This window comes from Eleutherodactylus coqui, chromosome 10 (genome assembly GCF_035609145.1).
Source record: "Eleutherodactylus coqui strain aEleCoq1 chromosome 10, aEleCoq1.hap1, whole genome shotgun sequence".
In the NCBI taxonomy this organism is placed as follows: Eukaryota; Metazoa; Chordata; class Amphibia; order Anura; family Eleutherodactylidae; genus Eleutherodactylus; species Eleutherodactylus coqui.
Window position 1 is genome coordinate 84,840,418 of NC_089846.1, and position 13,005 is coordinate 84,853,422.

Sequence of the window (13,005 nt, forward strand, 5' to 3'; positions counted from 1 at the left end):
AAAACCTGGAACGTTGGGCAGCAGTAGAGGGGTATGGCAATGGTAAAGTGGGGCCAAGCAGTAATTGGAGCCAGAAATATACACTAACAGAGGATTTTTTACAGATGGCTAATGAGACCAAATCGCTTTAGGCATCTTCCATGAGGAGAGGATTCTTAAAATAGCAGGGAATGGCTGCTGATTGGTGGGAAACTGGATTAGCAAGCATGCACTGGCCCTTCAAGGAAGGGGGTTGGAGTATGCGCGAGCGATGTGGACAGAGGACTGGGAGGGGGTAGGAGCAGAGTTGCGACGTGCAGCATGTGATGGGTGGCAGTGTCCAACTGCAACCTCAGGAGCAGGTGGGTGGGGTGAACTGCAACAATGTTGCTTTCAAAATACCACACAGCTTTTTCAGCTTGTAGATAAAAATATCACACATCACTGCTTGATGTAGAATCTGCAACTAAAAATCAGCCGTGGATTTCACCACTGAGTGAGCTAAATCTGTGCGCCGATCTGCAGCTGGAAATAATCAAAAGTCAGATCAGAAATCAAGGGAATGGATTTCCGATGCAGATTTTCATTGAAGTCCATGTTGGAAAAATCCACCATGCTAGATGGTCCTACCTAGCAGCAGCGTCTGGGTAGCTTTTTGCCTGCTCTGGAGGATTAGGGATCGGTGTTCCTGTGAGGCATACTTTATTACCTGTCAATGCTTCCATGTTACATGGAAGCATTTACAGTAAATAATGTAAGGCTAACATGAATAGTAATCCCTAACCCTCCAGGGCAGGCTAAAAGCAATCTACACTTTGGCCAGGGAGCATAGACCTAGCGCCACCGCTGCCAGCAAACTGCTTCACTCTTCACACTGCGCCCCACCGCCACTCAGCACCGCTCAAATGTGTCACTGTAGCGCTGACGTGGCGACCAGTGACTGACACTTTACTGCATGGCCACAGCTCACATGTGGCAATGTTCGCCGGCTCTTACTTTCCTCCACAGCGGCCCTAAAAGGGAGCAGAGCCGATGCCGTTCAGTGGTGCTACAAGGCCACCGCCCCCTACAGGACCTGTGAGCCCAAGGAAGGGGAGAGAGGCGTGCAGTAGGGTGAGTCACCACAGGCCGGCTACAATGGAGCGGACCAGATCACCTTCAGCAGCGCTGCTGGAAACCCACCACCTACAGGACCTGTGAGCTCGAGGAAGGGGGAGGCAGGAGTAAAGCCAATCACGAACAGGGGGTGTCGACCTCCTGTCAAACAGCCTGTATCTAGGCTCCACTACTACTTCCGGTGGCATCAAGATACAGTAATAGAAGGGTGTTCAGGGTTATGATGGAAACCCTCTAGTGTCTTGGTTCCTCTGCTGGTGAAGAGACCACAGGATGGACACAATGTATCTTTTTTCTGTGTACATCTACTATAACTGTCAATTTAATGGTCAGTAATAGAGTCAATATTCCACGCTGCACCATCTGCGAAACTTACAATATTTTTCTGACCCTTAAAGAAAGTCATATTTACACTCATCCCCTCTCCAGATTTTACGCCATCTGCTTCCACTTTTATCTTAGTGGGAATATTTTCATTTGCATCTTTCTTTAGTGAAGCAGATCTATCGAAGATTCTTGTAAAAAAATGAAGTCATCCCTGCTGTGACTTTACCTCGCAGCGCAGGTGACGCTCAAAACATTTATGCATCTGATCCTTTCTATTCACTACATGGAAAATATCAAGAGCCTAACAAGTAACCATGTGGCCTATAACAAAACTTGGAATAGGGTGTAACGACACCAGCTGGGCACTAAATGGCAGAATTTGACACCTTTAGCAGTCGCATTTCCTGGATGCCGTGTCTCTCAGTACTCAGGTAGCCCTAGGACATACAGTGAAGCCAAACTGTGTAACAACTAGACCCTGGCAAGAATAATAGACGGGGCAGATTGGGAACTTAAAGTGATCCTGGGAAAAAATTCTAAAGTGGCCTCATGCTGCAGCGGTGTATCATAGTAACATAGTTTGTAAGGCCAAATGAAGACAATGTCCATCTAGTCCAGCCTGTTTATCTTCCTGTGTTGTTGATCCAGAGGAAGGCAAAAAACCCCAAGAGCAGAAGCCGATTAGCCCTTTTGGGGGAAAAATTCCTTCCCGACTCCATAATGGCAATCAGCCTAATCCCTGGATCAACCCCTAATATTTCCTACCTGCTGTGTACCCAGATTAACAGTTAACCTAAGATTATATCCTGTAATAGCCTTCCGCTCTAGAAAGACATCAAGTCCCCTTTTAAACTCCTCTATGGATTTTGCCATCACCACATCCTCAGGCAGAGAGTTCCACAGTCTAACTGCTCTTACAGTAAAGAACCCCTTTCTCTGTTGGTGATGAAACCTGCTTTCCTCTAAACGGAGCGGATGCCCTCTTGTTACTGTTGCAGTCCTAGGTATAAACAGATCATGGGAGAGATCCTTGTATTGTCCCCTCATGTATTTATACATAGTTATTTGATCACGCCTTAGCCGTCTTTTTTCTAGTGTAAATAATCCCAATTTGGATAGCTTCTCTGGGTATTCCAGTCCTCTCATTCCATGTATTAGTTTAGTTGCCCTTCTTTGAACCCCCTCAAGCACTTAAACATCTTTCCTGAGCACCAGTGACCAGAATTGTGCCTTATATAGTGGAAGAATAATGTTCTTGTCCTTCGCCCCTATACCTCTTTTAATGCACCCCAAGTCTGTATTAGCTTTTGCAGCAGCTGACTGGCATTGGTAACTCCAGTTTAGTCTACAATCCACTAGTACCCCTAGGTCCTTTTCCATCTCACTTTTCCCTAGCTGTACCCCATTTAGTGTATATTGGTGACATCCGTTTCTCCTGCCCATGTGCATAACCTTACATTTATCCACATTGAACTTCATTTGCCATTTTTCTGCCCAAGCCCCCAGCTTATCCAGGTCCGTTTGTAGCCGTACATTGTCCTCTGTTGCATTGATTATATTGTATAATTTTTTGTCATCTGCAAATATCCATATTTTACTGTGCAGCCCCTCTATCAGGTCGTTGATAAATATATTAAACAGAATGGGTCCTAATACTGAACCCTGTGGCACCCCGCTAGCGATGGTGGCCCAATCAGAGTACGAACCATTTATTACCACCCTCTGCTTTCTATCTCTGAGCCAATTCTTTACTCAGATACACATGTTTTCACCTAATCCGATCTGTCTCATTTTACATATCAGCCTATTATGCGGCACGGTGTCAAATGCTTTAGAGAAGTCCAGATATACAAGATCAATAGACTCTCCCAGGTCCAGCCTAGAGCTTACTTCATTGTAGAAGCTGATCAGATTGGTCTGACATGATCGACCCTTCATGAACCCATGCTGGTGAGGAGTTATTCCATTGTTCTCCTTGAGGTACTCTTCGATGGCGTCTCTCAGAAACCCCTCGAATATTTTTCCCGTTACTGAAGTGAGACTTACCCGTCTGTAGTTACCAGGCTCACTTTTGGTCCCCTTTTTGTAAATTGGAACCCTGGTCTTGATAGTATCCACAAATATTAGATATAGCGGCCTAGCTATCACATCACTTAGTTCCTTTAGTACCCTTGGGTGCATTCCATCTGGGCCTGGCGATTTATCGATTTTAATCTTCTTTAACCGATTCCGCACTTCCTCCTGCGTTAGGTATGAGATATTTTGTGAGGGGTTCGTTTTATTCCCCTGCATCTCGTGTGGCATTTCCTTTTCGTTTGTGAATACGCTTGAAAATAAACTATTTAATAGATTTGCCTTCCCTCCATCATCTTCAATGATTTCTCCTGCATTATTCGTTAAAGGCCCAGTGCTCTCGCTGCAGATCCTTTTGCTGTTAATATAGTTGAAACCATGATGGCGCTTGCACTATGATGAATAGGTGCGCTATGCTATTTGGTTCGAATGGTTACCTGCAGCATGCAAATAGAATAGTAATGCCCTGCTGTCTCCGTAGCACACTAATGTGATTTGCATTAGGGTTGCTACAATTATAGCTACATTTAAATTAGTAAAAAGTGCAATAAAAAGCCATCAAAAAATTACATGTACCTCAAAATTGTACCGATAGAAACTACAACTTATCCCACAAGAAACAACACCTCACACAGCTCAACTAGCACAAAAATAAAAATCCTACGGGTCTTGGAATGCAGTGATGTAAATACTATAGTAGGAAGCCTTTTCTGTAACTCTAGCTCTCCCAAAATCTTTCTTTAATCTTTTCTTGACAGCAGACACCACTATCCCTAAGTAGCCCTATGTTATTCCTTCTGGCAACCCTTTCAGAAATACTGTCCCTTAGCACAGAAGGGCAGTAGGATCCAGACAAACAGCCAAACAAGCAAGCTCAATCTCTACTGCCTTTTCCAGCAGCAGAGACACAATGTTCACTACATACTCTGCACCTGTGAAGTCCCTTTAATAGTGGAGCCATCCGAAGATATTCTGCCCTTAGGTCCTTATGGGAATACTAGAGAAGTTGATTAGTTTACCTTTGACTATGTGTGAGTAAAGGTGAACATTTGGAGCAGCTGGGCCCATAGGAACTGCTATACCTGTTCCATAGTAGGAACATATTAGAAAATGACCAATGGTTCAGATGCAGTAAGACTAGAGCTACAGTTTGGTCATATAAGATGATGATTGTATGTTATATTGCGACACCGCATCTAATGATTGTCAATGGTGTTGCAACCTACGAACTAATGTGAGTGCAACACAACAGTTGCAGAAAATTCCTAATAGGGCATATGGACATAGGTTTTGCTATTGGCACAATACCTTTACAACTATGAATACTGGTGATTAACCTGATTGTCCTGGGTAGCCCACTCCAGAGAACTGGTGCAGCTCAGGAGAAATCTTTGAGAACGGAGTGGGAGGTTTAGAATATGGAGGAACTTAGTCTAAGGTCATTAGCAGAATGGAGAGCACATGTAGGTTTTATTCATATGAGCGTTAATCGGCCGGGCATAAAGCGCTGCCTATCTGATGCATTGGTTTACAATGCTTCAGTTCAGATTGGCGTATTACTGCGGCGTAAAAGCAGCCATCTAAGATAGCGCATATGGAGCACATTTCGGCCTGGCACTTTTACGCCAGCCAGGAAAGAGGGTTCAGGAACTATCTTCCTGGCCGGAATACGTCGGCCGCTGCCATTGACTCTTATGAGAGCCTATGGTAGCTTCCGGAGAAGGGAGATGGGAGGGAGTTTAAGAGCGAGTCTGCTAAACTCCCACCTCCTGTCTTCCTTCTCTCCGCCCCTTGCTGGCTGTTTGCAATGGGAGGGTGCGGCATGGAGCGGGAGCTAGTTGCTAAGTTACCGCTCTGCCCTGCCCCCTCCCATTGCTGGCAGCCAAAAAGGGGCAGAGAGGAGATGGGAGCTTACACACTAGCTCCTGACCCATCCCGCCCCCTCCCATTGCTGGCAACCAACAAGGGGGAAAGAGGGGGCAGGAGCTTGGCACTCTAGATTGCACCTCCTTCCCTTGCCGAGAGCCGATGAGAAAGTGGAAAGGGGAATGCAGTTTAGCAGAGCTAAACTGTCTTCCCCCGCCTGGCGGCAATCCGGGCTCAGCATATATGAGCCGGACCTGGGCCGTCGGAACGGATGCACAAACGGGAGATTTGTGCGCCCGTTCATGTGATTTTGGGTCGCACTTTGGCCGTAATGCAGCCGACTGAAAAACGCTATGCCCGTGTGAATGAGCCCTAATGTGGTATACAGAGATGATAGAGGAGGTATAGGGCGGTGCAGCACTAGAGAGAGCTTTATGGATGAGATTAATGATTATAACTTGTACTCTATGGCATATGAGCACTAGTGCAGTGACTGGCATGGGATGGGAGGCATTGATGTAGTGACTGGCAAAGAAGGGAGGCATCGGTACAATAGCTGGCACAGGGTAGAGGTATTGAAGCAGAGACTGGCACAAGATGGAGGAATTGGTGCAGTGACTAGCATAGGATGGAAGTATTGGTGTAGCACAGGGTAGAGACATTGCTGCAGTGGTTGATACATAGCATAGGATGGAAGTATTGGTGTAGCACAGTGTAGAGACATTGGTGCAGTGGTTGATACACGGTGGAGGCATCAATGTAGTGATTGGCAGACGGTGGAGGCATCAATGTAGTGAGTGACACAGGGTGGAGGCATCAATGTAGTGATTGGCAGAGGGTGAAGGCATCAATTTAGTGATTGGCAGATGGTGGAGGCATCAATGTAGTGATTGGCACAAAGTGTGAGCATTGTTGCAGTGACAGGCATAGATGGAGGCATCAGTCAAATGACTGGCACATGCAAGGGCACCTCTACCATGAGGCGATTTGAACCTTCCACCTTAGGCGGTAGGCTGCAATACCTCAGACTGGCAGCCGCAGGTAAGCCACCAGCCCAGCTGGTATGTAATTTTCGCTGGCATTATTAATGTCCGGTAAAAAATAATTGTCAGCTGCAAACTAGCCGGCATAACTGCTGTCATAACTCTGTAACCTCTGACCCCTCCGCCTGGTGTCTGCACTGAGTATAGGAAAGCTGATGCCGGGAAAGGTGGGGGGAAGGTGAGGGGTCAAAGACTGCTGATGGCAGCGGCAGCTCGAGTTGAGCTGCAGATAGAGTAAATGAAAGGCTTGTCAGGTTGCTGCCTGGATGGAGATCTACTGTAGAGCACTTATACCACTGGAGTCACTATGGGGAGCACTACTACTACATGTGGATCTATGGGGGGTCACTATTACTACCAGGGCCATGGATGGGGCTGTTATTACTATTAGGGCAACTAATGGGGCACTATTACTATTGGGACTACTACTGGGGGCACTATTACTATTGGGAATACTACTGGGGGCACTATTACTATTGGGACCACTACTGGGGGCGCTATTGCTCTGTTACTTCAGACAAGTCTCAATTATTCAAACATGTGTTGGGCATCTTTTATATTGGCGCTTTACAGGTAAGTAAGGGGGGGGGGGAGGGGATTTCACAATTCACCTCTGACAGCAGAAAGCCTGGGGGTACCCCTGGCCATATGGTGGTGGCATTGGTGTAGCGGTTCAGGAGAAAGATACGTCAGGCTGCTGTTCTCCTTGGACTTTCAGGAAGGTATTTGCACAGATCTGGTTTCCCAAGGACGTTACGCTCCGTTTTACTTGCAAACTGTGCAGCAGATAAGAAAGATATAATCTATACCCTGTAATCCACGTCTGGTATCTATATTATCTATCAGCGTCTAACTTTCCGGATAAGAGCACCATTTTACTGTAGGTACCCGGTAGAGGTGCCACTGGATAAATGAAGTCTGGCGTTTCTGCTGGCAATGTCCAATGCAACATCCTGAGACGCATTTAATGGGTAGCCATTTGTGAGTCTGTGTAATACCTTTGTTGCAGACAATGGCTCTGGGGACAGTCCGGGGATAATGACTCTGCTCCTCTACATCCCTATTAGCCGTACTGATGCCATCGCTGTGGCTGATGAACACAAATCGCTGCGTGTTGATGATTTATTTTTTCCAGTGACTCTTCAGATGCAAATGAGCTCAATTGAATCTTATAATAGTGAAGGGGAAAAGTAATTGTTTATTTACCATCGCAATTATGTTTTTTAAGACTAGCAGCAATGTACAAATTAACTGGCAATAAAAGGTCTTTCGTTACCATAGCGATTGCCGATAAAAGTAAAAATACATAGAAGCTTTCAAGCCTCCGAATCTGACGGACAAGAGAAGCAAATAAGAAGCCTTTTCTGCTACATTCTTTGAGTATCAAGCCCTTCCTGCCGCAGTCACTTTGTATCTAATGCAGAAGAAAGCGAATAATGTATCTTAGTGTATAAGCTTGTTTGTCTTCATTGTTTGTGCTTCTTCTGTGAGTGAACCGGTGACTGGATGACGTCACTCGCTACATGCAGTGTCGCCGCATTGTAACTGGCCTGAGGAAGGGGCCGTTCTGGTGTTGAAACGCATTGCCCTTCTCAATAAAGTTTGAAACTAACCTGCTTGCTTTGGGATCCATCGGCCTGCCGTGGTCAGCGCGCCCCGACCACCCGACCCTCCATTCTTCACTCTTCTTCCTATCCACGGAGGACACAGCAGCGGTCACACTTATCAGTGTCTTGCACCGCCTGTACAACCACATCAGATTAGAATTCTACCTTGGACATTACTTTTATAACTCTCTACATGCAGAGCGTTTGTTTTCACTTTTAGATATTTTTGTCTTATGTCGTCTTTGTTTTTTAACTCCCCACTTTTAAAAAATCATAACTTTTTGATTTTTCCATCAACAAAGCCAAATGAGGTCTTGTTTGCCAGACAAGTTATACTTTTCAATGCAACCATTTAGCACAGCATATAATGTACTGGATAGCTTTAAAAGGGTGAAATGAAAAAAAACCCACAATTTTGCCTTTTTCCTAGGTGAAAGAAGTTATTTTAGAATGTTCACATTACATTTATTCTGTGGGTCAGTACGATTATGGCAATAGCAAATTTATATAGTATTTTACTAAAAAACTAAAATACCTTTTTTTTATTTTGCTATCGTTATCTTTTGACCACCATAACCTTTCTATTTTTCCACTGATGCAGCCAAATGAAGGCTTGTTTTTTTGCAGGGCAACCTGTAATTTTTATTGGTACCATTTTGGGGAACATATGACTTTTCAATCACATTTTATTATTTTTTTTCTGAGAGACGAGACTTGAACTTGCAATCGCTTATTAATGGGATTATATTATACTGTATTCAGACAAGCCATCTATTAAGATGTGCCACAGGCAGGTCTTAATAGGCTATCATTTATGGCAGATCTGACGGACTTTTGAAGGTCCCAGGATCCCATGACACCTGAGCATCATCTCACATTTAAGACATTTTAATCCTGATTGAACATTTGGATGTAGCTGTCAGAATTCACAGCAGCATTTAAATGGTTAATAGCCATTATTGAATCCACAATTTTATGCTGCACCCCAGAGTCACACGGATAATTTCCATACACTGAAGCGCCAAACATGAGTGGGGTTCTAATAAAGGGGCAGTCAGTGTATATCTAATAGTGAATGGGGTATTGTATTTTGGTTAACACTTTGTAGGGCTGTGGTGGATGGAGGATTTTCTAATACTCCAGTGAATCAGTCCGACCAACAGAAGAATAGAACCTCTATTGTTATTTGTGCCCTTTTCTACTGCTCTGCCGCCATCATTCTTCCCATTATCTATGTGCCAATGTCAGATGCACTTTAGACAGCTTTTGTCATTTACATAATTCTTCATGCTCGGCTTTACATGGATTTTGCCTGACACTAGAAAAATGTCAGGAACATATTTGATTAAGCAGAAGTCCCTGCGCCTCGGCGCTTTGTCAGCTCCGAGCTAGAAGAGTGGCACAGAAGGTGATATGTGATTTAAAAATGGTGACCAGATGGCACGCTATTCATTGGGACATATTGATGCAGGTCCTTTCATGCCAACTGCAATCAAAATATGTTTTGGTCTGTAACCAACCAACTCATTCTGTAGGAGCGAATACGAATCTATTGTCGCCAGCGTTCTTCAGATGAATTTAGAGCACTTCCCCCCGAAAATGAAGAAGTGACCCTCAGCCGTCCTCTTTCTTTAAGCCATGTATCTTGGTCTCTCATAAAGGTAGCAGAAGCCACTGTGACAAGGCTTGTAGTGTTTGTCACCCAACTTTCCACAGACCTTGAATGGCCCATCAATGCAGTCTCCTAATGATCTGGTTATGTACAGTGTATGTTCATCTTTCCTATGACTCTGTGATCCAATTCCTGAACCAGGAGGATCAGAATGAACACTGCTTTAGATTTAGGTTTTGGACATACAGGAGAGTATTAGAAAATGAGCTGCAATGCAAGGAATTATGGGAGGAAAGGAAGAAACCAACTAGAATGGAGAAGGTAAGATGAATGGCCCTTTCATTAGAGCTTCCAACTTTTCACTTTTGGCGCTTCCCTGTATGGAAATTCTCCCCGTGACCCAAGAGGGAAGTATAGGATCACGTGACAAGTTTTCCATGGATCAGTTTCAGTGTGAATCCACATTAGATGGGAAAATCCAGCGATCTGAGTGACTTCCAATGAGGCCGGGTCATCGGTGCTACACTAGCTGAGGGGTCATCGGTGCTACACTAGCTGGGGGCTCACCGCCAGCCACGGGGGGCTTCTCATGCAATGGTGCGGAGAGTATACAAGGAATGGCGTGATCAAGGAAAACATCGAGTGGAAGTGGATTCAGTGGATGGAAACAACTAATCACCAAAAGGGGTCGGAGGGGAATGTCAGGAATCATTTGAACCAATATTTAAGAGCAGCCAAATACAACACTGGAGCTCCAACTAACTTGTCAAACGCACAACATGTTGTTCCTTAGCAGGGATGGGCTATAACAGCAGACGGCCATTTCCAGATCCATTGTAGCTAAGATAAAGAATTGGTTGACAGGGGCCGCTATTCGAGGATAGTGATTTCATCCGCTAGTGGAATCTGCACCATGACGAACTGCTGCGGTTCTGATGGACAAAGGAATCCAACTCGGTACTAGATTGGGGACTCTAAAAAAAAGTGGCCGTTCAGTGTGTATAACACGGTGTATCCAAAGTGCCTCCTACTCAAATATATAACTTTAAAGTTCCCCAAAACTTCTAATCCTCTGTGCACGGTACAGGTACCCACTGGAGCTGTGATCCCCAGCCTGCGGCTGTCAGGGCATGCTGGAGGTTGAGGTTTTGCAACAGCTGGAGAACAACAGATTGACAATCAGTGCCCTGGAGAAGTGGCATATGCCCTCCGCAGAGCACATATCAGAGCTGAGAACCCAGCATATGATACTTGGTTATTCCACGTAAGCACCTCAGTACCTGGGTGAATTGTAAGCCCCCCTACCAAGCCTCCCTAATATTTAGGCATCCCTATCAGTGTGTATGATAATGGGCTGTGCTCAGCCGTATCTGATAACGAGATATGAGCATTGCATTCTACTAATAATATGGGATGAAATTGGATGCGATCTGCATGTAGCTCGTTGTGCGGTAATTACAGGTATTGTGCCATAAACAGTACAAGATAAATGCAACAGATAAAGCACATCCGCAACTTGTTACTCTTCAGCTTCCGGCATCATTATAAGTGTATTACTGAGCAGCGCTGGAATGGAGCGCTCCGTATGTATTATTTAGGAGAATCCTGCGTTCTGCATTCTAAATTTGAGCAGTGACCGGGAGGATCCAACTAACCATTCCTGATAATATTGATGGAAGATCGACTTAAAAATGGAGAATTGAAGATGTGGATGAAGCAGAGCTGAATATATAATTCAGCTGATTGTTTGTAGAACACATTAGGGCACATTTACTATCGGTAGTGTTACAAAAGAATTCTGTTGTACTGTAAGTTGCACCTTGTTTGGTGTAGATGAGTTTAGACAAAGTTACTGTTGATTTGCACCACCAAGGACAGATGTTACACCGCTCACACCGCTCACCGCGCTTTTCAAAGCTTTTTAGAAAAGGAGGCTTGATGGAAGTAAAGTTTTTAGGCAGATTTAAGAATTGTGACTCAGCCTATTTTGGACCCAAGGATGCAAATCTTGAGATCTATATCTTCACCTTTCAAAAGCCTCAACTTTTTAAACTTTTTAAGTTTTCCATCGTCATAGCTGTATGAGTGATTTTGTTTTTGCGTGACAAGCTGTAGTTTCTATTGGAACCATTTTGGGATACATATATTTGCTAAAAGTTGTACAACTGTGCAAATGTTCATTCACATGGGCGAATATTTTTGGCGCCCAAAGCGAGCCTCTTTTCCCAAGTTCCTGGGGAGATTGCAGATAGAGGAATATCATCAGGACTAGAGAGAAGAGATTATCAGTCCAGGAGATTGGAAAGAGACTGTGAGTGTTGGCTGAAGGAGGACAGCTAGATTACAGAGGGACAACCTGTGGACTTTGTGTGAGTTGCTTGATGCTACCTAAACAATAGGGAGCCCACCTTCACTGAGATAGCAAAGCTGCAGGAGGCCACAACCAGAGGGACTACTTTAGTTAGAGACATGTGATCTTCTAGCTATTTGCATCGTTGACTGCATCGTGGACAGAATATATTGGAGGTCGTAAGTGAGGTTCAGCCTTACTAAAAGTCAAGTGTGTACTCACATTAAGATACACTAGAGGGTTGTGCAGGCCTGCAAACCACATCACCAATTAGCGTATGCTAGGTGAATAGACTGTATTCCCCCTGTGCGTTACACAGACTACCCCTTAGGAATTGTTATTTCCCATTCTTTGCCTTAGGACTACCGTTCCTTGGACAGGATTATGTTATTATGGTAATCTGCTATTGTTGGGTTCACCCCTGTTGTTCCAAAGTTTACTGATTATGCTTTGATTCAGGTGCACAGCTAATATTGAATCTATTAGGCCTATTTCACATGGGCGATGCGATATCACAGTGAGAAAATCACAGCGATATTGCATCTGTGGTCCATGTGATATCGCTGGATTTTCTCGCAGCAATACAGCAATTTTGAGGTGCTACAAAGTTTCACATGGTGCTACAAAGTCACATGACTTTATAGCACCACCTGCAAAGATTTGAGGGGGGGGGTTCAAATAGAAGCCCTACCCCGAAAGTAAGCCCTAGCTGCAGTGAAAAAGAAAAAAATAATACATCACCTGTGAAGTGCTTACATCTCCAGCGTGGGTCTCCTCTTCATCTCTAGCACTTGTCTTCAGTCTTCTGTCAGCCCGTCCTGGATTGAAGGATCAAAATCCCCACTTCCAGGAAGGACTGGCTGTGATTGGTTCACGAGCTCCATGGTTCAGGCAATCAGAGCCAGCGCTAGATGAACCATTCATTGATGCTATTTGTAGCATTGCGGCAATGGGAGAAAATCGCGTAATTTTGTAGCCCATATGAAAGAGGCCTTATAGCATAGCTAGCACAGTGTGTCAGTATATTTTATT